Here is a 26166-nt window from a genome sequence, read left to right as displayed (position 1 = left end):
AGTGCAGGCCACAAACCTTCCTAATGTAAAACAACTGGTCTGAAGCCCAAGTGCTTAATCCAAAAGACTTAGAAATGATAGCTACACTTTAATCAAGTTACTACCAGCAGTAATAAATACAACTGAATACTTTAAAGAATGCCTGGATTAGTGCTCAAGTTATACAAACAAAGCTAGATTCAGCAGGCCTGGATCTAGTCTATGCTACAGCAAACGAGGTGTACCAATTTCAGTAAGAAGCAGTTCAAATATGCAGGCACTATAAGCTTTAACCAGAAATTCCCAGCTCAGAAGGACAGAGCCCAGCCTCTCCTCCCACAAGAGTGCAGAACACAAACCCTCTTAATGTAAAATAACTGGCCTCAAGCCCAAGTGCTTAAACCAGAATTAATACACTTTTAGAATAACAGACACTGAGCCCTCAATCAGCAGTTCCCAACTTAGAAGGATGTAAGCTACCTGTTCTGCCACTACAGTGCAGACCACAAACCTTCCTAATGTAAAACTGGTCTGAAGCCCAGGTGCTTAAACTAAAAGGCTTACAATGAGTTACACCAAGCAGTAATAAATACAACTGAGTACTTTTAAGATGACGCAAAAGCAAAATAAAGTAGGAAAAAACACAAATACAGTAAAAGCAGATAAATTTTTTTTTTTTTTTTGGATCAAAAGCAAGTCAAATTGATTAGAGCAAAATGCATATTTGACATTTATACATCACATAAAGTTTCTGTAATGAACTGTTTTGACACTCTTCCAAATCTAGAAAAAATATGTAGAGCAGTCTAAGTAGTGCTGACTCTTTACATAGCTTGAATATCTAATGAAATTCTACTCATATCATGATTAGAAAAAAAGTCACTAAAGAGTATTCTTCTTGAGGTATATTATTGCTAATCAACACCTTTCTGCAGAGAACAGGAAGAAATGGAAACAGTTGATCTGCTGTGGCGACCCCTAATGGGAGCAGCCGAAAGAAGAAGAAGAACACTTTTCTATTGGTTTAATTTCTCCAAGTCCTTTGGGTTTCTAATACCATTACAGGAATGGACCCCCTTTCTAAGTCAAGGTATAATTAAAGTCCATGAAATTAGTATTGTTTTAATGTTTGATATTAGTCAAAAGTGCTCTTCACAGCACCCTCAATGTGCCCAGAATTTGACTCCTTCTGCAATTGACATGGAATTACATATACTGGTTGCATATCTAAATATGACTGCAAATTCTTATTTATTAGACCCATTTCTCATACTGCAACTACTACTGGAACTGTCTGGGTATCTTTATTTCACCTTGCCTTCATTTTTGCCTGCAAATCCTGGTATTTTACAGCTTTGTATGTCTCTGTATGTGAGACACTGTAATCACTATGTGTAGCAATTTCAATGACCAATGTCACTTTTGTCTTTTTTCATGGACTACTCATTTTGGTTTTCTCACATCTGTTTTTTGAAATGCTGGAAATGGGCAATTCTATGTGATATACATTTCATCATTAAAAGTCTAAATAATGGAAATAACCGCAAAACATAAAACTAATAAGAAAATAAAGCGGTTAGGGCACACTGAAACAGGCTGCACAATAAAATAATTTTATTAACTTAAACACAAGCGCTTTTGTCCTGCCACAATGCAGGACTTTTTCAAGTGAATGAACAAATCACATCTCTGATCATTTAAATACCCTGGTTACATTAAAAGGCGCCAAAATTTCTTAAAGGTGCATCACTTAACAAAACTATGTACATTCCACCCAAGTAAAAGTTATCGTTTCAAAATTAAAATCATATTATTTATATAACCTAATTCAATAACAACCTGCTCATAAACAAAATTGTAAATATAGAATTGCAAAATAAACATCAAAAGGAAAAAGGGGGAAAAAAAGAGAAAAAAATACTATCATGTTAGACGTTTATTTTGCAATTATATGTACAATATTGTTTGTGAGCAGGTTGTTTTTGAATTAGGTTATATGAATAATATAATTTTAATTTTGAAACGATAACTTTTACTTGGGTGGAATGTACTTAGTTTTGTTAAGTGATGTACCTTTAAGAAATTTTGGCACCTTTTAATGTAACCAGGGTATTTAAATGATCAGAGATGTGATTTGTTCATTCACTTGAAAAAGTCCTGCATTCTGGCAGGGCAAAAGTGCTTGTGTTTAAGTTATTAAAATTATTTTAGCATGCAGCCTGTTTCAGTATGCCCAAACTGCTTTATTTTCTTATACATTTCATCATGGTCTACAATGCTTTGTGGTTCATGCTGCCAAAGCTTTTCAGCAACTTCTTTATTGCAGTGTTTGCACAATCCCCAATGCAACAATCTTGCCACATTATTGTGCCTTTCAGTTTGCAGTCCATCTGCCATGAGTGTATTATACCCAGCAAGAAGGTATGTAACTCTTTCCAATTCTTTTTATAGAACCTACATTTGCCTTTTTCTCCAGCATGTTCAATGGGCTTTGAAAGCCAATGTGTACTCAGTCTGCTGTCCCTGGCTGCCATCACTAACTTTCATTTTGTGGTTTTGGCTCACATCTCCTTAACCATTCCTGCATCAAATCGTGATTAACACGACGTTGTTCCAGGTGATCTCTATACTTGCCACTACATTTATGGCTTTTCCACATTTCTTTCCTTCTCAACTGAGCCTTCTTATACTCTTTCTTTTGTTTTTTTTTGGCATATTCAGTTGCTTGTCTGATTTTTACCAACTTCTGGTTTGATTTACATTCCCGCTTGAAACTACAATGCTTCTGTTAATTTAAGAAGAGTGGCCATCTTAGACTTCCTCTCCTGATGTTTTATAGCTTTCCCTGTGTTTGGATCTGATAAGGTCAGCAGATATGCATACAGTCCTACAACTGCATATCTATACATGTAATCAGTTTTGAGGAGGCCGATGCCGCCTTCAGGTTTGGAATATATAATCTTGGTATATGCTGATTTTTATATATCATTTGATAAGTGTGAAGTATTTTTCTTGTTTCCATGTCCAACTGATCCAGAACCTAATGGGGCCAGTTAATCACATCAAAACTGTAACCTTTCTATTCTGAGAATATGGGGATTATTTCTCACACTCGGGTACCATTGATAAGCCCTTTGTGTTTTGATTTGTAGCTAACTAAATACCAGGCAAATCTGGTGTAGTCAAGTATTTCTTGCTTCTTCTATATACTTGCATATCAGGAACTTGAACCACATGCAACCTACAGTGCTCAGTAGAATGAGTTACAGTGCCTCTCCTAAATCACAGTTTTTGTGAAATGCTCACACTGACCCAACTTTATTCTTTCCCCATTCTGTAATATTGTAAGATTTTTGGATGATCCATCACAGTCAGACTTGTTTATGTTGCTTTTCATGCAATTCCTTAAAAATGTTTTGTCTACTGTCACGTACTAACAGGCAAATGAAATTAAAAGTAATACATTTAACCATTAACATCTCTATTGGAGAAGGACCCACATATTGCAGTGGTGCATTTCTGTATTCAATAATTGAAATTTAAAAAAAAAACAGAAGTCTCTGAATTGTCATGTCTGCTTATGAGAATTTAAACTATCTGAATCGGTCATTCCACCTGCCCACTGCATTGGGCATACCTAGGGTTTGAGATAATGTATTTGTGAACCAGGATCTTTGCAGTTCAGTGTGAATTAAAAACTGAAAATCATTTTCTAAGATCATCTAATTAGAAATTCCAAGTCTAACAAAGATAACTTTCAGAACTGCCATAGTACTATGGCTTACAGTTTCACATAACTGCACAACTTCTGGAAATATCAAGTAGTAGTTTGCATATAAGATGCATATCTTTATACTGAAATATGTTAACTTCCTCTTTCATCTAAGCTAAATACGGAATACTATGAGATATTATCATGTCTTACTGATCCCTGAAATTGCTACAAACTCTATTTTTTCTGTATAATCTGTTATATCTGTTTGGATATCTCAGGGCAAGAGAGAAAATAATAAAACAAAAAGCATTTCTTTACATCTGCCCACGCCTAGTGGTGACCCATGAATTTTAATTAACATGGCTTCTCACAACTGAATGTGAATAATGATCCTGTTGCCTTTAAGGAATAACCTTTCAATACAAGAAACCTCACTACAGTTATGAAAATAAACATGAATGACTGGATGTAATGACTTAGCATTACCTACTCATCCTGACATGATTTTGTTGTGCAAGGACCGTAGTTAAAAATCTTCACTTGCACATACTTTAAGATTTTCTATCTTCTCATCAGAACTGCATAAATAGGAAACAGTCAACTGGAAGTCCAGATATTACTCAAACAAATCTTCATTCCACTCATGTAGATAAGTTTAAGAAGGGTATAATATGTATGCATTTGTTTGTCACGATAATATGTTTTACAAAAAAAAAGTCACACACAAAGATTTCTTGAATATACTCCAATATTGTTTATACACTGAAATCACAATAGTTCATTTCCTATAACTATTACCCTTGGAATATTTGGTGACCAAAAACTATTATTTAACTTTTCTCTCCACATATAATCATGTTATATCTGAGTATCAGTTACAGCCCTTTATCCATAATATACCAGTTTGCATTGCTGCAATAATACTGCAGCAAGACTATGCAACATTGCATGTTGTGACACATTACAAGTTAAGTGTAGGTGATGTAGTAACCAGATATGAAATTGCAATAATACTGCAGCAAGACTATGCTACATAGCATGTTGTGACACATTACAATTTAAGTGTAGGTAATGTAGTAACCAGATATGAAATTGCAATAATACTGCAGCAAGACTATGCTATATAGCATGCTGTGACACATTACAATTTAGGTGTAGGCTATGTAGTAACCAGATATGTAAGCATTTCAAAACATTTCTCTTACTCCATTGACTAAAGCTTTGCCTTAAACTTGACAACAAAGTTGTCTGTAACTTAAACATCACTGAATTGAAAAATGTATTTAATTTAGAAGAGAAGAAACCACCTGTTCTCTGATTCTAATTATTATTGCTCTTCACCGAATACCATCTGATGTACATCAAATTCTGGACATCTTGCACCTTGCGGAGCTCATATTTGTAATATGGTAGCTAAACACCATTATCAGAAATAAAGAAGCATGGGTTTTGATAGGAAATAAGAATTACATGCCCATTCAGTCTGGCTATTACATACTGGAAGAACCATTATTCAACAAATCACTGAAGCCTCCACGATGAATTAGCAGCAAAGAATTTTATTTTTAAATAAAACAAGCGCTTTCACGCACCTAACAAGTGCGCTTCATCAGGTTATAAAATTTAAGAAAAAACATTCGTCTTATATAGTTGTGGTATACAATCTAATTGACTGCATTTTTGGCGGCTAAAAATAATTAATCAATTAGAAATCACCTGATTTCATCAGTGTTTAAAGTTGTAGCTCATGTGAATGTTTCGCTTAGAAACTAATACAACTTTTTACACTTACCACTACTATAGTAAATCATCTAAAAGTATATTAAAATATAACAGATGATATACAGTGCATTTCCTTCAATTTAACAAAACACCATATGGATATGACCTTCATACATCCCTAATGTATATTAATTTTATAATTACTATTCAATCCTATCAAAGAAAATCTATATATTAACAATTATTTAATATAATAAATTATATTTGTAATTCATAATAACTGAATAACAATGCATATATAAAAGATTCAATAACCATTAATGTATAAAACAAATAAAAATTGTATATATCATACATTATGCCAAACTGTGTCAGAATGTGACTAATAAAAGAATGAAATGAAATAAAGATGAAATAAAATGAAAACAAAATAACAAAGTATAGAATAAAGCGGCCAAGCATAGAGACCTAGGGAAAAAAGGGGGGGGGGAGGGGGGAAAAAGGGGGCAAGAGAAAAAGTGAGGAGGGGATAGGAGTAAAGGGAAAGGGCAAGGAAAAGGAAGGGAGGAAGAAAAATGGGGAAGGAATGGGAACAAGGGAATAGGGAAGAAAGGATGGGGATGAAAACAAAAAATCAAAGTATGGAAAGACAGGAAGGAAAACATAAAAGAGAAAAGTATGAGATAGAAAGTTGAAGGACTTGTATAACTACGTTGTTAGCACTGTCATATTAACTAAAATGGATAAAAAAGTATGAAATATACATACATCTCCAAAGCCCCTATTGTATGAACCATCAGATTGTCTTAACATAATGTTATAATTGGCATCTAACCTAGCCTGCATAACATAATCTTTCATAGCAGCGCTGGTCTGATACTAAGGGCTGTGTTTAAACCTGGCTCTATGTGCGCCCTAAGGGTTAGTATCCATTTCAATTCACAAAGCTCTAAGGTGCCTAATACGTTACCTTCTCTTCTATTAGGATATAGTATCTGCAAAACCCTGAATTTGAATGTGTGGGATGGAAAAGATTGACAATGCCTAGCTAAGACATTGTTTACATTCATTTTTCGTATATCATATATGTGGTTGTAGGCTCGATCTCTGAGCCTACGCGTTGTCATACCCACATAGTATACTTCACAATTCTCACATGTGGCCAAGTAAATTATGTTTGTGGTATCACATGTGGCATAGAAATTTGGTATAAACTTAAAACCAGTTTCTAAATTTTCATATGACTGTTCATCAGTGATATATTTGCAGATACAACATTTCTTACATGGGAATGTTCCTTGCCTAAAATTGGTCCTAATATCCAATGGTATGTGTACTATTTTTTCTTTACATAATAATCTTTTCAGATTTGGACAATTACTATATCTGAAATTAGGGTATTCATCCACCACATTTTTCAATTCTTTATTCATACTAAGTAATTTCCAATTCTTATATATAATCTCTTTTATGTACTTGACATCATTGGTGAATTTGATGTCATATTGCACTTTACCTATGTTTAATTTATTGTAATACCTATGTGGACCTTGCTTATAGCAAGTGTCATGAACCAAATTATTTCTATCCTTAGAGGCTATCTGCAAATAATTTGGATAGCCCCTATTCATAAAACACTTGGTTTGAAAATTCAAAAGTTGTTCTCTGTCTTCAATATCGCTACACAGCTTGGTTATTCTAGCTATCTGGTTTTTCACAATGTTAGGAAAAATGTGCCGTGGATGCATACTCTCATGGTGGAGTATGCCATTTTTCCAACAAGGTTTTCTGAATAGCGATGTAGTAAATCTATTCAGAATAGCATCACTGAATTGAAAAATGTATTTAATTTAGAAGAGAAGAAACCACCTGTTCTCTGATTCTAATTATTATTGCTCTTCACCGAATACCATCTGATGTACATCAAATTCTGGACATCTTGCACCTTGCGGAGCTCATATTTGTAATATGGTAGCTAAACACCATTATCAGAAATAAAGAAACATGGGTTTTGATAGGAAATAAGAATTACATGCCCATTCAGTCTGGCTATTACATACTGGAAGAACCACATATTCTATTTATAAATAAGCATTTCCCCTTAACAACTTAATTTCTTTAACCAAAATAAAGTAAAAAGTTCCTGAAATGTGACTAAGAAAACACATAAAGTAGAATGCAAAGATACAGACTAAACCATAATGGTGATATGGTCAAAGATAATTATATCTATGTTGTTGGGATCTATTAAACTGGTCACAAGATATGCCAGTCTCAGGGAAGAATGTGACCGAAATGTGGTTTAATTCACCAGCAATTTCAGTATCAAAGGACTGTTAGGGATATCTAATCTTCTATGGAAACATAAGACAGTAGAGGGACATCTAGCATTCCTTTATAATAACTAATGATGCTGGGATTTTATACTATCTAGAATCCTGTAAATGGCATAATCTGGGGCTATGTTTCAATCTCCATTTTTAGTGCAAGGGTACAGCTAAGTAAGGTAAGGTTCCATGTTCCCCATTAACTTTCAGGACAAAATAAGGATTATCTAATGGCCTCAAAGCTTAACCTAGAATCAGCTGCTAAGCAGCTTGTATGCCTTATTAGGAAATATGCCTCACAAGAGGATCCAGATGGCTTCCTTTGGTATGAAAGAGAATATATACAAAAATAAGTTCCTGTCCCTCAGAACAGCAATCAATTCTCAAGCAATAAATATATTGGGCACAGACTCCATGCAACAGGAGAGTAGGAATATCCTGTTAACATACAAATATAACCTATAAGGACAGGATCCTTCTTTTCAAAAAAGCCTCATTTCCTCTCCATCCCCCAGCTTCAAGCTTCCCTCTTGGAATCCCTGGAAGCCTACTGAACTATATACTCCCCTTCTGGGTCTCCAAGGCTGTTCTACCATTCCTTCCCCAGATTTGGTAAGAGTCTTGTCGCCCATTTTTTTCCATTACTGTGATGACAGCCCTATAAACCCACTTGTGCCTCTTCCGATTGAAGAAGTGATGACAGGCAGGCCATCATATGTGTGATAGACCTCTTCTTCCCCACCTAAATCCTTCTCCAGAGTTGAAGATTCTGCTCTAGGGAAGCTTATTATGCATGTCCACACATTCCTTGGGACAGCCTCTCTGAATTACATTTAGTGTGAGCCATATCAACACAATAGCTGCTACTTAAAATCAAAAGCACTACTGCTGGTCTTTGAATCCATCCCTCCATCAAGATGGGTGAGCTGGCATCAGTGATTCATTCCCATCCTGCATGGCTCCTCCAGTACCTGAACCCCAGGTAGAACTTGGGTTACCTGGATCATAATCAGAGCATTATCGCATTATAGCAGAGATCTAGGAAAATAAGTAGAATCTTCTTTACATGTTCTTACTGATCTTGACAATCCACAGAAAAAAATAGCTAATTTGATTCAGTGTCAAAATAAGTTTCTTAAGAAAGCTCAAAAGTCATGCAGTTTACAGCGCAACCTATGAGAATGGATGTGAAGCAGAATTTAGATTCTTGTTCTTTTAAACGGGGGCAGATGTTCCATATTCCACATGTAGGAAACCTCATACCACTAAACCTTAACCCTTTACTTAGTATAATCATCTCTAAGGCTGCTGCACCTTAGGGAACAGGGGATTCCATTTTGTGAGGAATTCCACTTTGAGTTTGAAAGGTTTTCACCACTCTTCTTTCTTACAGCATTCACCATTCATGCTACTATCATACAACTCTGGTTCATGTACCAGGCCCAAGTTTACAGTTTATTTATTTCCATTTTGTTCACTGGGAGAGTAAACAGTTCTTGAGATGTTGGCCAGAAGTGATGGTACTGACCAAAGAAAGAAAAGCTCTCCTATTATGGATGAAAAAAAAATGTGTTCCTTACTGAAGAGGCATCCTCTGTTGAAGTTCAATAACCAAACTATAGTGTCAAATGGGAATGAACTGGCTCAATACCACTGATCGAATACTGACCAATAAATGAAAATCAGCAGCCAGGCCAGATATCCAACACCAGAAAAAATCTTTATTAAAGCACTTTTGTCTGTACAGTGCTTCAGACTTCTTCTGAAAACATTAATCTACAAAGTCTTTCAACTAGGTGATGACAGTTTTGGTGCTAACAAGCTGTTTTTCAGTCACTTATTCCAAATCATGCTTTTGTTTTAAGAATGAGTAGTTGCTCTACAGCCTCATGTAATTCATAGTTGAGCAATTAGTTACAGATCTTCACAAATGAAAATAACATTATTTTACATACCAAACAACAGACCTAGACTGATCAGTACATTACAAGCTTTATACTACGACTTAATTCTCAGATCATAACCCCAGTCCAGTACCATAACCATAGTATTGCCACTTTGGCAAGCATCCATTGACTGGTAATTTCTTTTGATTTGTTTTACCCATATAACTGAGAAATGTAACATACTTATCATTTGATATAATATGCGATGCACTGCTTTCTGGGAGACAACCGTGACCTCTTACTATGAGGTAATGATTTTTATCCTTAACACTTTACATTCATCACCAAGCATATCCATTGTACTTCACGGATCAGAGTCACTTAAGGTTAAGATAACATCTGTATATTAAAATAAATAAATAAACAGCCTTCTTGCCCCCATAATAGAAAGAACTATACTCCCAAAGATCATTAGTGCCTCTATAGTCTACCCACAAAAAAAAAAAAAAAAAAACATGAATAGGGAAGTCATGAGTAATGCATCCTTGTCAGAGTCCCAGACATCCTTAGCAGAGTGCTGCTACTACTACCTTGAATGAATTAATCTGAAGTTTGTAAATGCGGTTGCCAACTCTTGCTACACAAATAAAGGGGGCAAATGGGAACATGACATTTATCCACATGGATTCTGTTGAAACCTTTAATACCTTTATGAATCACACCAGAAATACTGCACCTCACCAGCAGAGATATTTTCTCAGTTAAGTTCATTTTTTTTTGGTCTGGGTTTCATAGGTTTTTCTAGTACACTTGTTTGATATGCATTTTAAAGGGATTTGTTGTAAGGGAGTGAGTAGTTTTATATTATATGTTATGCCATGAACAGTTGTAGTTTGATTACAGTGTTTAACCAGTGCAGTGTTACAAACTGAGAGTGAGAATACTTATTTTTTCCTCCTGGCTGTGTTTGTTCTTTCTCTTTGACTATGTCAATACTGAGTTAGTGTCCTAAAGCAAAGGGGTGAGAGTGAGGAATCCCAAGCCAGCGTCCTTGTGTTTAATGTCTTATTGTTTTGCTTGAGAACTACAGTATTAGTACATAAGACTGTTTAATTGTTAATATAGACAATGCGAGTGTCCTCAATTTCATGTCACTGATCCTGGCTGAACAGCATGAAGGGCTGGTTCTGATACCTGCAATAGTACCCCTATAAGACATGTTAAGGCACATGAGCATTTGCATTTTCAAGGTCCAGAAAACATACATAAGCCACGGTGGCAACCTCCCATGACCCACTTAATATAAATGAAATGACAAAGAGTTGAGCCACAGTGTTCCTTGGCTAGTATAGAATGAGCACTATTATTCCCAGAATGAAGACTCATTTCTTCTAAAAAACCCAGGCAAAGGCTTTCCTGAGGAGGCTGAGAGCACAAACTGCTCAATATATGCAATGCACATCTGTCTTCCCTGAAAATGAGGACACTGTTCAGCATGACACTCTGCATTCATTGTAATATTGGAAAGGGGTGCTAACAATATCTTTAGACTTCATCATTTCTATGTAGATCTTATCCAGTCCTGCAGCTTTATCATCAAGGAACTGTTTAGATGCTATAGTGACCTCATTAATAGAAACAGATCCAACCAATTAGTTGCTCCTGGCACTGCCATCTTAAAAGAGCAAATGTCCAAGAGATTAATGAGTTTATCAAGGTTTTACTTTCATCTTGTCTGCACAGTCTCTGTTTAAGTATCCTTTGTGACAAAAGCCTGGGCAAAGTCTCCTCCCAAACATTACTGGAGGGTTTGTGTATTTAAGGGTATCTGAAAATCATTCTTCATGACGTGAAAAAAGCCCTTCCATACCAAAGACTTGATTCTGGTCACTTCTTGCCTTTCTGGTCTTTTGGTATCTATCAGTTAAATCTCAAGTATCCTCCCCTGTGCCCTGTCAATTTCTTACAGGGAAGAAGGGTGCTATAACTTGATGGCTTCCCTCACTGCTGGCATCTACCAGCAGAACCTAGTGTTACAGTTGTAACAAGCAATGATTAGCTTTCTGCCATAGCTCCTTTCCACTTGCACAGCTGCTGAGGAATTAAGGGGTGCATTGCTACAGCACACTGAAGTTATTCAAGGTTTGGGAGTTCAACTAATCTCCTAGGCATTTCCAGGATACTCTCACTACATGTTTAGGTTTCCTGTGTCTGCCGATCAGCTACCTGAGATATTTAACTTAACTAAACACATTTACTGATCAGGTTCCCAGACTACATTTATGCATATGAAAATGTGTGTGTGTGTGTCTTTGTGTGTGCAGAAATCTATATATGTATATATATATATATATATATATATATATATATATATATATATCTATATAAAATATATATGTATATATATATATATATATATATATATATATATCTCACACACATATATATATATATATATATATATATATATATATATATATCTATCTATATATATCGACACACGCATACACATACACATGCACCGCTACAAAAATACATATAGTATAGACATCTATATATACATAGATATGCAATGCATACATTTTATTATTACTGGTATATCTAATGTCCCTCCTCAAATGCCCAAAATTTCAGTCAGATGATTATAAATTGCTATTTGTCCAGAATGCTTCTGCTGCACCACTGACTTGATACTACTTAATATTATCATTTTGTAGGCTGCCTTTACTTAGAGAGGAAAAAAGGTATCTCTCTCTCTCTCTCTCTATATATATATATATATATATGTGTGTGTGTGTGTGTGTGTGTGTGTGTGTGTGTGTGTGTGTGTGTGTGTGTCTATATATATATATATATATATATATATATATATATATGGCCGAGACCATATGATAGAAGTTCTGAAACTTCAAAAGTAAAATAAAAAAGCATTAACACCTCCCCTAACACCCCCTGCAAACTAAATATGCCAACTCCAAGATCGAAAAAACACCAAAACTAAAAGCAAAATCAAACCAAGAATAAAAACCACTTGGCACGACAGGACCCGGAAGCACGTAAACAAAGGCTTTCAAAATAAGCAGATGAAGAAATCAAACAGCTGCTAGGTCTCCAAAAAGATCCTTTAATATAACTAGGCAAATTAAAAATCCACAATAACTCCAAGATCGCATACAGTGAGAAAAATTGTAACTCTCGAGTTCCATGCTGTACAGCGATCTCTATTTAAAATGTTCAAAGTTTCTAAACTTCAATCATATGGTCTCAGCCATATCATTTTCTAAGCTTTGAAACTTCAATAAACCGAAGTAGTCCCATATATATATATATATATATATATATATATATATATATATATATATATATATAGATAGATATGTTTATAACTATAGATAATACATACATAAAACTCAGCTAATATGAGCACTGTTTTTATGTCTGTGTGTGTGTGTGTGTGTGTGTGTGTGTGTGTGTGTGTGTGTGTGTGTGTGTGTATCTATCTCTATATAGGTGTACTAACTTTGGTCAAGACACCCAAAAACTTATGTTCAATAATGTCGACCATAATACACTGACGTTGCAAATGTCAATATGTTATTATTTACGTACTGAGCAACAGCCTCAGTGCATGCAAAAATAAAGATAAAAAAAAAGAACAGATTAAAAATTGATTTTTTTCAGGGGGGGCAAGCCCCAATGCTCCCCACTCCCCCTGCTAATTATATATACTAACTATAATCACACAGTGTCAAGGAAAGGGCATATTTCTCATCCAAAGAACTGTGCGATCTCATACACCTGTCGACCATCTCTGTACTTCACCAGATTTTGTCAATTAAACAAATGTTGACAACAGCTAGAGCTGACAAAGTTATGTTATACACACACACACACATATATATATATATATATATATATATATATATATATATATATATATAGACACACACACACACACACACACACACACACACACACACACACACACACACATATGTATATAATCTATGTTTGTTTGTCTATATATAGTTCCATAATACTTACATGAGTTGGTACAATGGTAAAGATGTTTACCTCACAGACTCAAAGTACATGATTTGATTCTCACATTTGGAATGCAGATTGGTTAGGCATAAATTAGTCCACAGGGTCAGCTAGTATAGTAATTTACTATGAATTTATAATAAAACTCAGAAGCACAGCAAGAACTTTGTTGAGAAACCTATTGGTTTCAACCTGTTCTTCTTTTGGCTTTTCCCGGTTAGGGGTCTCCACAGTGGAACTGCGGTCCGCTAATGATTGGCAGTATATTTTTACAGTGCCAAGGTGCCAGGCCGATGCCCAACCTTCAATGAAGGCATGCTCATTTACGCATGTCTTTCGAATGCCACTCGACCATGGGGAGGATGTGCAGACTCCACACAGAAGGCACTCCAGCCGAGAATCGAACGGGAGAACCTCTTGCTGTGAGACAACAATGCTACCGCTGCACCACCGCGGCTACTATTGGTATCAACTAAGCCAGCCTCAGCATGTTTGGTAATGTGATTTCTTTGTGACTCATACCCTTTACTTAGTAAGAAGTGTAATTCAACTACAGAGTTTGACAATCTGTTAAAGCAATGCTGTCCATGTTGGTTGATAAAGCTTGTTGCTTTCAAATTTCCCTTTTTGCATGTGATTTTGAATGAGCTGTAAGCAATTCCTTCCTTATTTCATTTTATCACCTGGATAAATAATTCATTTTTTTCCTGAAATTACTTAATCTCAGGCAGTATTTTAATAAGTAACCTCCTGCCCAGCCCTCAACACACTTGCTTTCTGTCTTCTAGATGTCATAATAAGAACTTACAGTTGTTAGAGCAACTGACATTGAGAATTTGGTCCTGTTGTGATCTTATGTTACAGTAACAGCAGAAGCTGAGTCCCTTTCTGACCACTCAGGTCTTAACATCCTCTTACTAATGGAAAGAATCCCAGGACAATTGGTACACTACGGTAAAGGTTTACAGAGCTTTATATGTGGTAAAAGAGTTGCCACACAGACACAGAGCACTATTATTTATCTACTGTACATATTTTGAATGAGTTCAAATAAACCAGTCCCAGACAATAACAAACAGATAATAGATGCACAATATAACCCTCTCTGAAAGGAGAAGCATTGTTTAAATTCTTTCCAAAGCAAAAATAGTATAGTTAAGCCTGAGGCAATAAATTATGCCCTGTGTGTCAAATAATCCCCCCATTTCTGCCAGAGCAGCTGCTGCAACACACTGCCACACACTGCACATAAAGCTGTGCCTTGTTTCATAATTAATGACAGATACTCCAAGCTGAGACAATGGATATTGTGTGGTGCTACTGAAGGATGGCATATTAACAAAATCATCAAAATATTCTGAGATATGAGAAAACACAATTTTTCTTATTAAGCTTTTTTGGGTTATTTTTTAATTCATACTAGATTAAATCAGATTTTTAAAATGAATTAATAAAATGGCATAGAGCCATATACTGCTTTCAGATTAACCTCATGATCAGACAACACTACAAAATTATACATACATGTGAATGTTTTTTTTTCTCTTTAAAACAGCACTCTTTTTTCCTAGTCCTGTAAACATGCGGTTTGATTAAACGGTTATGTTGTCCTCGCTCATTCAAACAGACAGTCTTTAAAGTGTGTAACTCAGTATTTATAAGGCAATATGCACCTTTTATATGAGCAGTGGGAACATAAGAAATGCTGCAGATGATCTTAGTTTTATTAACATTTTGAAGGTTGCTGGATAAAAAAAAAAAAAACTAAACACTAGACAGCTACACTTCCATCTCTTTATGTTTAAGGTAGCTTAATTTCTAGTGCTTCTTTAAGTACTTCACAGTCTGTCAAAGGTTTAAAGCATTTTACAGGACTGAGCTGTTCTGTTAAAGCAAACCATATCCTCAATATGGGAAAAAGTACGTATATGGAAGGTTAATTACAACAAAGCGGTTATATACACTACAAAAAACAAATCTAGAAACATGATGAAACATGTTTCTTTTATGTGAACAGAAAAAAGGCAGAGAGGTTAAGCATTTAGAAATGCTGACCTGCATGACTTGCTTAGCAGATAGCACTGTTGGCAAACAACATATCATTAGACCTGACAACAGCTGCATTTCTTGAGTCCCCAACTTTGTAGCACAGCACAGGGGAAAATTAACAAAAGCACTGCAAATACGGCTACATCCAAGAAAAAAATACATGTTATTCTAATAAATCCAAGGAATCTAGCACAATCAGAAAAAGAAAGAAAAAAATGAACTGTAAAATCTGCATGGAACTAATGGAATTTTAATGAATAGCATATTTCTAACAAACTGTATCAGAAAAATATTACAAGCCAGCTAAAGCTGGACCAGTGATTCTACCATGCTAAAAAAAGGTTTAGAATGCTCATGCATTCTTAACTGAACTAAAGAACGAGAAAAAAATATTACATCCAGGAATGATGTGGCTGCTTCCTAAACACTTCATGGGGATACTATGTTTTAGGAATGCAAGTTTTAATTCTTAAACTACATTCATTCAGTAAGCAGTAACACTTGTTAAAGTCCTAACATGAATCTAGATATTGGAATTACACACATTATCAGCAAGGAGAGACTATACTTTTGACAAATAATTCTGTGCAGCTGCATTTATGTACAATGATGGATTTAATGGAAAGACTGGAAGGTCAAACTGAATGAAACATAAGAAACATTCCACCTGATAATTATCTGACCTATGACTGATGGAAATATTAATGTGCAGTTCATTGAGTCTGTTTCATAACAATTATGTTGGTTGTTTAAATACAATTCTGATAATACAATAGCATTATTCAGAAGTAAAATCATGCATAATCTTCCCCTGCAACTGCCCCGGATAGCATTAGGACCAAAGGTACTATATTAGGGCATACAGTTTACTAAATTATCAGTGTATGCCTATACACTAACTGTGGTATGACAGACTGGACTTAGGACAATCCTGATTCATTCTTCAGCCTCACAGTCGGTACAAAACCACATCATCATATAGAATTACTGAAACCAGCAGAAAGTTCCAAGACACCAGTAACACCATTGCACGTTTCATCAGCATTACTGTGGTTTGATGTCAACTGAGGACCAATTAGGCAAGGACACATCTTACTGAATGGGACTTGTCCCTCTGCTACCTTTTAAAATACTTTCGACCACTGATAGTCAATGCAGTAATAATATACTACGGGAAGAATATCAACAAATACCCAAAAGTGGCATGATATTAAAAACACAACCAGGAAGGTCCCTGTATGAATGCAAGGACACAGCACTGTTTGGTTCATTCCTAACCAAGCAGTCACTTTAACATCTGTGCTACACTTTTTTTAAAACTCCTACCTGGCCAATTTATTTAATAGATTATTTTGGATCTGTAAGTAAACATAAGCAATTGCAGCAGGAAATCTGAAATAAATGTGATTAGACAAGCCAGCCAGCCATTGTACTGAGGGAGAAAGCTCTGACTACAATCCAGGCGACCCAGGTTTGATTACTGTAAAAGTTCTATGGCAAGCGAGGATGGGTGGGCCCTTCCTGAGGGAGAGAGGGAGACCACACAAGGACATCCTATGCTTGATCTCTGGCAAAGGTCAGGGATGTGTTGGGGGGGCATGTTGTTTGCAAGGAAGCAGGGCATTGGCTGAGTTGCTGAGGAGGTGGGACAAAACACAAGTACGTCAATTGCATGTCCATCCTGAGATGGTATGTATGTGCAATGAGGAAGGGACTTATTTAGGGCATTACCAAAAACATCCTCTCTGACAACCTATATGATGCTGCCATGAATTGCCTTCCTTAATCTCCTTACCAGCCATGCACATGGGTTGAAGAAAATGCAGGAGGGGCTTGTCAAATACAGCAAAGTCTGTAAATGAACAGATGGTCTCAGCGGCAGCGATGGTCAGCTGAGGGCGTGGGGGGGCAAAAACAATAATTTTAAACTAACTATAATTAGCCGAATGGTTCTATTATTGATCTTATTCAATAAGCCAAAATACATGACAAGGATTTTCTTTTTCTCTGTAAAAAAAGCAAGGAAACACCCAAAACCCCATTAGTAATGTACATGGGCATAAACATCAAAATTGACAAACAATAGCCCAGTACACCACAAATCAGCATTCTAATTTCTTTATTATCAAAGATGGGTGATCATAAGTCTCAACTGTCCAGATTTTTACAGAATGCCCAGATTTTTTATTCATATTGTTGGTCCAATTTTCATAAAATTGTAGTTTTCGAGCAAATCACTGACAAATCATTGAGGACTGAAGTCTGAAAATAATGGCAGACATTTAATTTTCACACTTACTATCCTTCACAAAATGAATGCTAAACCAAAACCTGTTATTCTCTCAACTTTCTAAGTTTGTAAGAGCAGTATTTAAAAAGTATAGCTATTTTTGGTCCTTTGTCCCCCCATTATTTGTGGCTTTGTTCAGATTTCTTGCAACAAAAGGTTGAGAGGTATGTGGGTGATGCATTTATAAAACAGCACCGATGATATTAATATTCTTCCAGCAATTAGCCAGCAGCAAACTGGTTTCAGTGCAAACCAACTTCAGGGTATACTTATCTCTCTTTCTTTCTCTCCCTCATGTTTAAATTGGAGGTTTTGCATTACTCTCTGCTAAGTCATCTCCTTCACCTTTAGGATTTTTTTCTTTTTCTTCCAAAGGGTTAATTTCTACTATACTTTTACCTTGATTTCAGCTTCACACATCACTTTCAACAGTCACTTTCTGAAACTACCTGCTTCAGTAATTCATATCTCTTAGCCATCTTCTCAGTGAAAGAATGCCCATTGCTGCTCTAATGCCTCCTAACTTATGCTTTTAGATATTTATTGGTGGTTATTTGTAAATGGCAATATATCTATATCTATATATTTCTCTCTCCATATATATCTATATCTATATATATCTATATCTACATATCTATCTATCTATATATATATATATATATATATATATATATATATATATATATACATATATCCACACACACACACACATACACATGCATGCAGATGCAGACACACACACACACACACACACACACACACACACACACACACACACACACACACACACACACACACACACACACACACAGTTGAGAACAGAAAAGAAGAGAGAGAGAGAGGTGATAAGGTGAAAAGAACAGAAAACATTAAGAGAAAGTACATACAAATGTGTAAGCCTATTGACTCCAAATAATTTCAGCCCCTTATCTGTTCTGTTTCCAGGAGACAAACCTTTCCATCCATAATAATGTAAAAAGAAATTTCAAGGCAAATGAATGATGCAGCACTTTAGTATAGTGTTTGATGTGTGTGTGTGTTAGTGGCTGCCCTCTGACCTCAGAGTGTAAGACCTGCAACAAACTGTTCTGCAGGAACAATGAGCTACCCATTCAGATGCCAGGTTTTGCTTTAAGCTACAGCTCTAAAGGTTATTATCATTACATCAACGAACAGCGTTTCTTTCCTTTTTATGCCTTTAAAATTTACTACAATATGTTAGCTAGACTGCTTAGCAAAAGTAATATATTATTCTGCATATACACAATATAAAGCAGCACAAATGGGTCTTTGGGGACAATTACTCTTGCACATAAAAATGATAATATGTGCTCGGTAATGCCTTTACAGCATTCTCCAGAAGCTTCACAGATTAGACCAAACTGTTAACTTCACATCTGGCACAGTTACATTATTCTAACATTACCCAGCTTGAGTGCTACTCTTATGTGGTTCATCAAGGTCCAATCAATCTTTAGGACAGCCAAGGAATCAAGCCTACAAAACCAGCAGTAACCTGATTAAATCTTTTACATAACCACATGTCATATATTATGTCACATATGGCTGTTTAAATGTGATGCTACAGACCTGGGCTTTTTGAAGCTAATTCTATCTGCAAATTTAAACCAACATTACTATTCATACAGCTGTAGCTCCCAAAGAGGTAATGATAAAGAAAAAAATATATTTGCAATCCTTACTACACGCACAGCATTAGAAATATGCACTATCTTCTTTATAATGCTATGTGGTGTCATATATGATGTGGAAGGCATCAGTTAGCTATCATCTAGAAAAAATACATCATTTGCATTTTAAGATACACATCTTCTCATTTTATCACAGATGTATTTAATTAAAATGCAAATAAAGCATTTTTCTAGAATGCTGAAAACTAGAGAATATTATGTTAAAACCCAATAAGAGAGTTACATAACCAATGTCAATGTTGAGTATGATTGTTGTATTTCCATTTGCAGTGAAAGAGGATTCTGTAATGCAGAGAAAAAATGCTTATTAAAAAAAAGCAGAGAACAGACACTATAAAACAATCCCTGCTCGAAATAAAATGTTAGATACTGGTTTGACAACAACCTCAATGCTACTGCAGTATCGAGCCATTTTACAGATGACTCACCATACAAGGTGATCAATATGAAGTGACATATTATTTAAATCATTAAAAATCACAGGTTCCAGACAATTTTATATTGTACTAATCTACTCACTTGGCCTTAGTGCCCTGAAATAGCCGATGACCACATGGAATATTACATGGTAATTAAGAGCAGCTGTCATAACACAATGTCTGCAGCTTTATGGATTTACAGAAGCCTAAAAGAAACGGTTTATTTAGTCTTTTTGTTTTATCTACTGAATTATAAGTACAATGCTATAATTTCTTACCTTGCCCCCAAGTGAAATCGACAGTATAACTGATTTCTAGCTGTGACGTGTGTTAGTATTTACAGTTTACGCCTCCTTCAAAACCACCTCAAAAAGCACAAGAAGTGTTATACTGTAGCACAGCATCCTTGTTTTTTTTCTTTTCCTTTCCGTTAGATTATATGACAGATAATACTAGCCTCCGAATCAGCAGCAGTCTTTCATCAGAGCCTTTCAGGAACCATACATATCAAAGATGCTATGGCTTGACAGAAAATCTGCAGAAACCATCAGTTCCATATTTATGTGACTTTATAGGTACAAACCATTTTCACTAGAATTCTTTATTTGCCTTGTTCCTCCTTGAAACTGTATCTCCTTCCTAAATCCAAATAACTCCAACAGACTTTGACTTGAGGGTGTTACCAAATGTCCTTCTAAGGCAGCAAATATATGTTTAACTTGCTTTCCCTAATGCAATACATCTGAAAGGAAATGTTCAGGGCTTCACAAATAATTGCCTGCCTGGAATCTGAGCCCCGTCACTGCTGTTGCAGTGCACACGTTTCCTGCATGCTAATAAAGGCAGTGATGTCAGCAACTCTGTATCATTGCACTGGTATAATTAGCAACCTCATCGACCAGTTGTTTAAGTTCATTAGCATGTAAATAAGTTATTTTCTTTCTGTCAGTAGCCAGAAGGCGTGTGGAATGTGGAAGTTTATTCTACATGGCAGTATACATAAAAAAAAACATTTTCTTATGCATATGTATTATAAACTACACTCACTTTTAGGCATATTTCAGGAAGAATAAAACATGCTCTAGTTTTATACTTAGAGCATGAAATCCTTAAGCAAATAGAAATGGGAAAAGCTTTTATGATCTGATGACCTAACAAAAATCTGTCTTTTCTAAACGCACTGCAAAATGCCATCTAATTATCTGTAAGAGCCATATTCTGTGAACTGATAGATATTACTCCTAGAAAAAAAAATTGCTTTTGTTTTCCTTGTCTGCCTTGTGATTATTATTAATACTCCCAGGTACTGTGTTTCTCGATGCACAACACATTGAATATATTCTAGTGATAAGATAGTTCACTCTCTAAAAGAGGACTCAGCTATACTTAATCTGCATTTGCTGAGCATTTTCAAGTTTCAGAGGTTTGGACTTTTCACAGAGGCTTGCTGCCTACAGCAAAGGTCCTCACCTGGTGACCACCTCCGTTTTCAGGGACATTTCCTGGTTTTGCATCAACGTGTTGCTATGCCTTTTCAGAAATCATTCTTTAGGTGAAAGAAGAATGAGAGTTAGTGAGTAAATAGGATTACACTTTACATTTACAGACGTGATGCTGTACAAAATCTGCTACCCTAGCACACGATACCCTTCTAAATGAACAACATCACTAGTTTGTCCCAGATAACTGAGGTAAAAGGTATGAAGTAAAACAAGACACCTGAGATCTGTGCAAAGGTCTGGATTTTTTGGAAGTTGTCCTGTGTGATGTATGGGTTTTTAAAACTTCTATTTGGTCTGTCTACTCTACCTCTTCATGTGAACAGAACATGTGTTGCACAGTTCACAGGTATCCCAGAACACATACTGACAAACTTTTTTGTAGTTCACTGGCACGCTGGGCTAGCATAGCTCAGCTTGCAGCAGTCTGATCCAGTGGGTAGCTCCCTAGTCTATTTCCCATGATATAATAGGTGTGTGTATTTTCCTGTCATAAATTTCAAGTGAATAAAAGACACGGCTGTTCTACAATTTATACACAGTACCAAAACAATAACTGGCTGTTGTAACAGTGATAAACACTACGCGTAGCCAGGCCTGATTTGGTAGTCATTCTTTATTAGAAACATACAGTCAAAAGGAAATTCATAAATTCATATTTGCAGAACTGACACTGCGTTTCTCACACTTGCATAACGTGATGGTTCAGTTTTAAGAATATTTTACATCTGGAATCCCACCACAAGTTCCCATTTTGCCCTTCTTACTTTCTTTGTTATCCATACATAATCCTCCACAAAGCCTCCCCAGCTTATGATATAGACTCTATTTGCTTCTCGTCAGTAATACATAGGCAGTTTAGTGAATGCAGCATATACAGGCAATATACCGTTAGCCCAAGGGTAGCCTGCTGCTGAGTATTGTACATTCACTTTTGCCTACACATTATTGGCTGACAGGTGTACACTAGACAATTGGTCCAGTAGACAATTTGGATCCCAGCCAGTGCAATTTTCACTATATGTTCCCTTGATCTATGAGAGATTAAGAAGCCAGACCATGGGCTAATCTATGGATTCTCTTTCAACTCACTCAGGTTGGTTTAAAAGACATTTTGGGAGCTACTTTGTTTGATATGGAAAATAAGTTTATTCCACTGGAAGGGAATCCTTTGCAAGATGCATCTGTTTTACCAACATGTTCTGTTTACATTGCAGTGCTGATTTATGACCTTAGAATGCATACTTGTAAGAATGTGCAAGAGGTCAGACAGGGCGGGATCATTTGCATCCTTATGGCTAGCAGAGATCACCATGTAGAAGTCCACCACTGGACAAAGAAACCACCATAAAAAACTTTTCAAAAGCAAACTTCACATTACTTAAGACTGAGGTGGAAAGTTTCAAAGCCCCCATGCTAAAGGATAACGCTGTCCAAGCTGCAAAATCCTTTACTGATGCATTCTACGGACACCTACAAGAATGCATGGATCGTGCTATCCCAAGCAAAACCAAGACTCACTCCTCCAAGAAAAGGAAACCAGTCTGGTGGACCCCTGCCATAAACAAGCTATACAATAGAAGGAGGAAACTAGTACAGAAAAGAGTAAAATCCCAAGAAGGGAAGACATCCCAGATCAGTATCAGCAAGAAACTATGATCCCTCATAAAATTATCCAAGACAAGCTTCGAAAGAAAAATTGCCAAGGACACCAAAGATAACCACAAGGCATTCTTTAGCTATGTCAAGAATCTAAGTGGTAATGCTCAGATCTGCTCAGAGTTAGTGCAGAATGGCACAAAATACACTGAACCGACCGATAACGCCAACATCCTGGCAGACAGGTTCAGTGCAAACGTCACCCCCTCTCACCCCCTAAAGGGCCCATAACCATACCAGAAGAATGTAGAGCCCCTGAAATCACAGACACTCAGGTTAAAAACAGCCCTCTCCAAAGCCAAAAACACAGCATCAATGGGACGGACGGTGTCCCAGGCTGCATCCTACATGAGCTCAAAGACGAACTAACCCCTCACCTAAACACATTGTTCAAACTCACCCTCTCCACAGGCTACGTACCCATAGAGTGGCACACAGCAATGGTTATTCCACTCCACAAAGGTGGAGCCACAACAGACCCCAGGATTTATTGCCCTATAAGCCTGACTAGTTTGGTCTGCAAGGCTATGGAACGCATCATCATGGAACTCATTAACAGAGACATTGGGAACCTCCAAACACTGGACCCTACCCAGTTCGGCTTTGTTAAGGGCAGATCATGCCTCCTGAACCTGGTGGACTTCTTTGAGACAGTTACCAAGGCTATAGATGAGGGAATGGTGGTACACACACCCTATCTAGACCTCGCAAAGGCCTTTGACACCATTCCCCATTCTGGTATTATAGACAAGCTTACCAGCCTGAACATAAACCCCTACATCACAAAATGGGTTGCCAACTAGCTCACGGACAGAACCCACATGGTGAGAGTTGCAGGAGCTAAGTCCGACTCTAAACCAGTTACAAGTGGCGTTCCCCAAGGCTCAGTCCTAGGACCCCTCCTGTTCGGCATATACTTCTCAGAGGTACAGGCAAGCACACGAGGACTATGGCTGACCAAGTTCTCAGATGACTGCAAACTAGGGGCTATAATTGACTCTCTGGCTGACACAGACATCCTCCAAAAGGGTCTCACTGAGACGGATACCTGGTATCAAAATCATGGCCTCAAGCTAAATGCCAAAAAGTGCATAGTCATCCCCTTTGGAAAAAACAAAGTACCCACAAGCTACCACATAGGTGGTAGTCCCCTAAATACGGAAGAAGTAATAAGGGATCTGGGGACCCAAGTAGATAGTAACCTCTCCTTTGATTATCACATTGCCAGAGTGGTTAGAAAATACTTCTATGTGGCCCACCTAATCACAAAAGGGTTCACATACAGATCAAAAGAGGTTATTGTGCCCCTCTACTCATCACTCATCAGACCCATCATAGAGTACAATGCCCCATTTGGGATGTACCTTACAAGACACCTGCAACAGCTGGAAAGACCACAGATGTACCTCACCAAGAGGATCACTGGCCACAAACAGATGCCCTATGCAGCTTGACTGAAGAAACTCCAGCTGTACTCGGTTGCATACCGCCTACTCAGAGGTGTTCTCTGCCTGACATACAAGGCCATGTCCAACTCAGAATTGACAGACATGCTCCACCTAAAGAAATCCTTATCCTCTCAAGCCACACGCTCTAGGGATCTAAACCTCACCACAACAATAAATAGGACATGCTGGAGAGATAGATTCCTGTCCCAGAGACTTCCCATGCTTTGGAACAAGATTCCAATCTACATTAGGCAGAGCTCCTTGCTTACCCTCTTCAAGAGAAACCTTGACGAGCGGATGGGAAACAGAAAGTTTACCCTGGGGATCACTTCAGTGGCTCTGCTGGACAGATGCACAGGGAACTAATTTAAGGGGGCGGCGAAAGCCGACGCATTCTGGCTAGGCTTATAAATGCCTTCGGGCAGATAGCCTAGTACCTACCTATGAACCTATGAACCAATAAATGGAGGAAAATGACAGGACTTTTATATACTCTTAGGGAGCGTGTACCTTAGCTTTTCTTTTTCTTTCCTTTTCTTTCTTTTTTTTTCTTTTGTGAGGAGATCTGCGGCAAGGCTAGCCACCTGTTAGTGTAAACCTTGGCTTGAGATGACTGTCACTGTTGAAGTGACACCCCGACCCCATGTGCAAAAATGGGAAAAAGGGGTTGAGGATGGATGGATGGATGGAAGTTATGTTTTATTTTTCTGTTTAGGTAATATTTCTAGATTGATACATGCCAAAGGAACATCAAGCTCTGTTATAGCCTGAAAAGGAAGAAGTAGAAAGGACAATCACTTCCTTGGTCCTGAAACATATGCCTCTAGTAATTAGATGTCTAGGTAGGAGGATTTCCTAATAATAGTAGATACTGTACATGGTGGTTGAAAGAGATTTCTTATAACAGTATATGTGTTGGAGCTTATCATGTATGTGGTAGTTGCAATGATGTTCTTAGTTCCCAAACCGAATAATATTACATTTTTTTTTTAGGTTCCATAGCTTTAACATTAAAGAGGTATGCTTGGGATGTCTAATGCCAGGCTGGCCCTCACCAGCCAATAATGATCCAGCCAAAGACATGTGGGCATCACAGTTCTAGATAACAATTGTATGCAGTATAGAGAGCAAACAGAAAGATAAAGTGAAAACACTTGCATATACCAAATGTAGATTTAAGCTACGGGTACTCTAGGGTGGAACACCCCTCACTAGCATACATCCAGTTTTTATTTTCTTGCTGGGAGGGGAGAATCACAAAGAATGACTACAGAGAAGAACAGTTAGTTTCAGCACTGCAGGTCTCCAGCTAGAACTATGGAGTCTGAGGTAAGCATCTTGTTGCATAATATCAGTCAGAGTGAGTACCCAATGCAGCACTAATGAATTCATGGTTCCCCTTTTCTTTGCCCTTGAC

General features: G+C 36.9%; 1 protein-coding gene across 1 annotated transcript in view; it reads right to left on the bottom strand.

The window, feature by feature from the left end:
- Positions 1–20942, bottom strand: part of LOC122807033 (prickle-like protein 2) — a 482148-nt gene extending 461206 nt beyond the window's left edge. The window contains exon 1 of the mRNA XM_044077928.1: positions 20422–20942. The gene's annotated coding sequence lies outside the window, so the exon portion shown is untranslated. The remainder of the gene's footprint in view (positions 1–20421) is intronic.
- Between the last annotated feature and the right edge of the window lie 5224 nt (positions 20943–26166).

The sequence above is a fragment of the Protopterus annectens genome, chromosome 7.part0, assembly GCF_019279795.1.
Source record: "Protopterus annectens isolate FY-2018-M chromosome 7.part0, PAN1.0, whole genome shotgun sequence".
Lineage (NCBI taxonomy): Eukaryota > Metazoa > Chordata > Ceratodontiformes > Protopteridae > Protopterus > Protopterus annectens.
The sequence above is the reverse complement of the archived record's forward strand: the minus strand, read 5'-3'. Positions and strand labels throughout refer to the sequence as shown.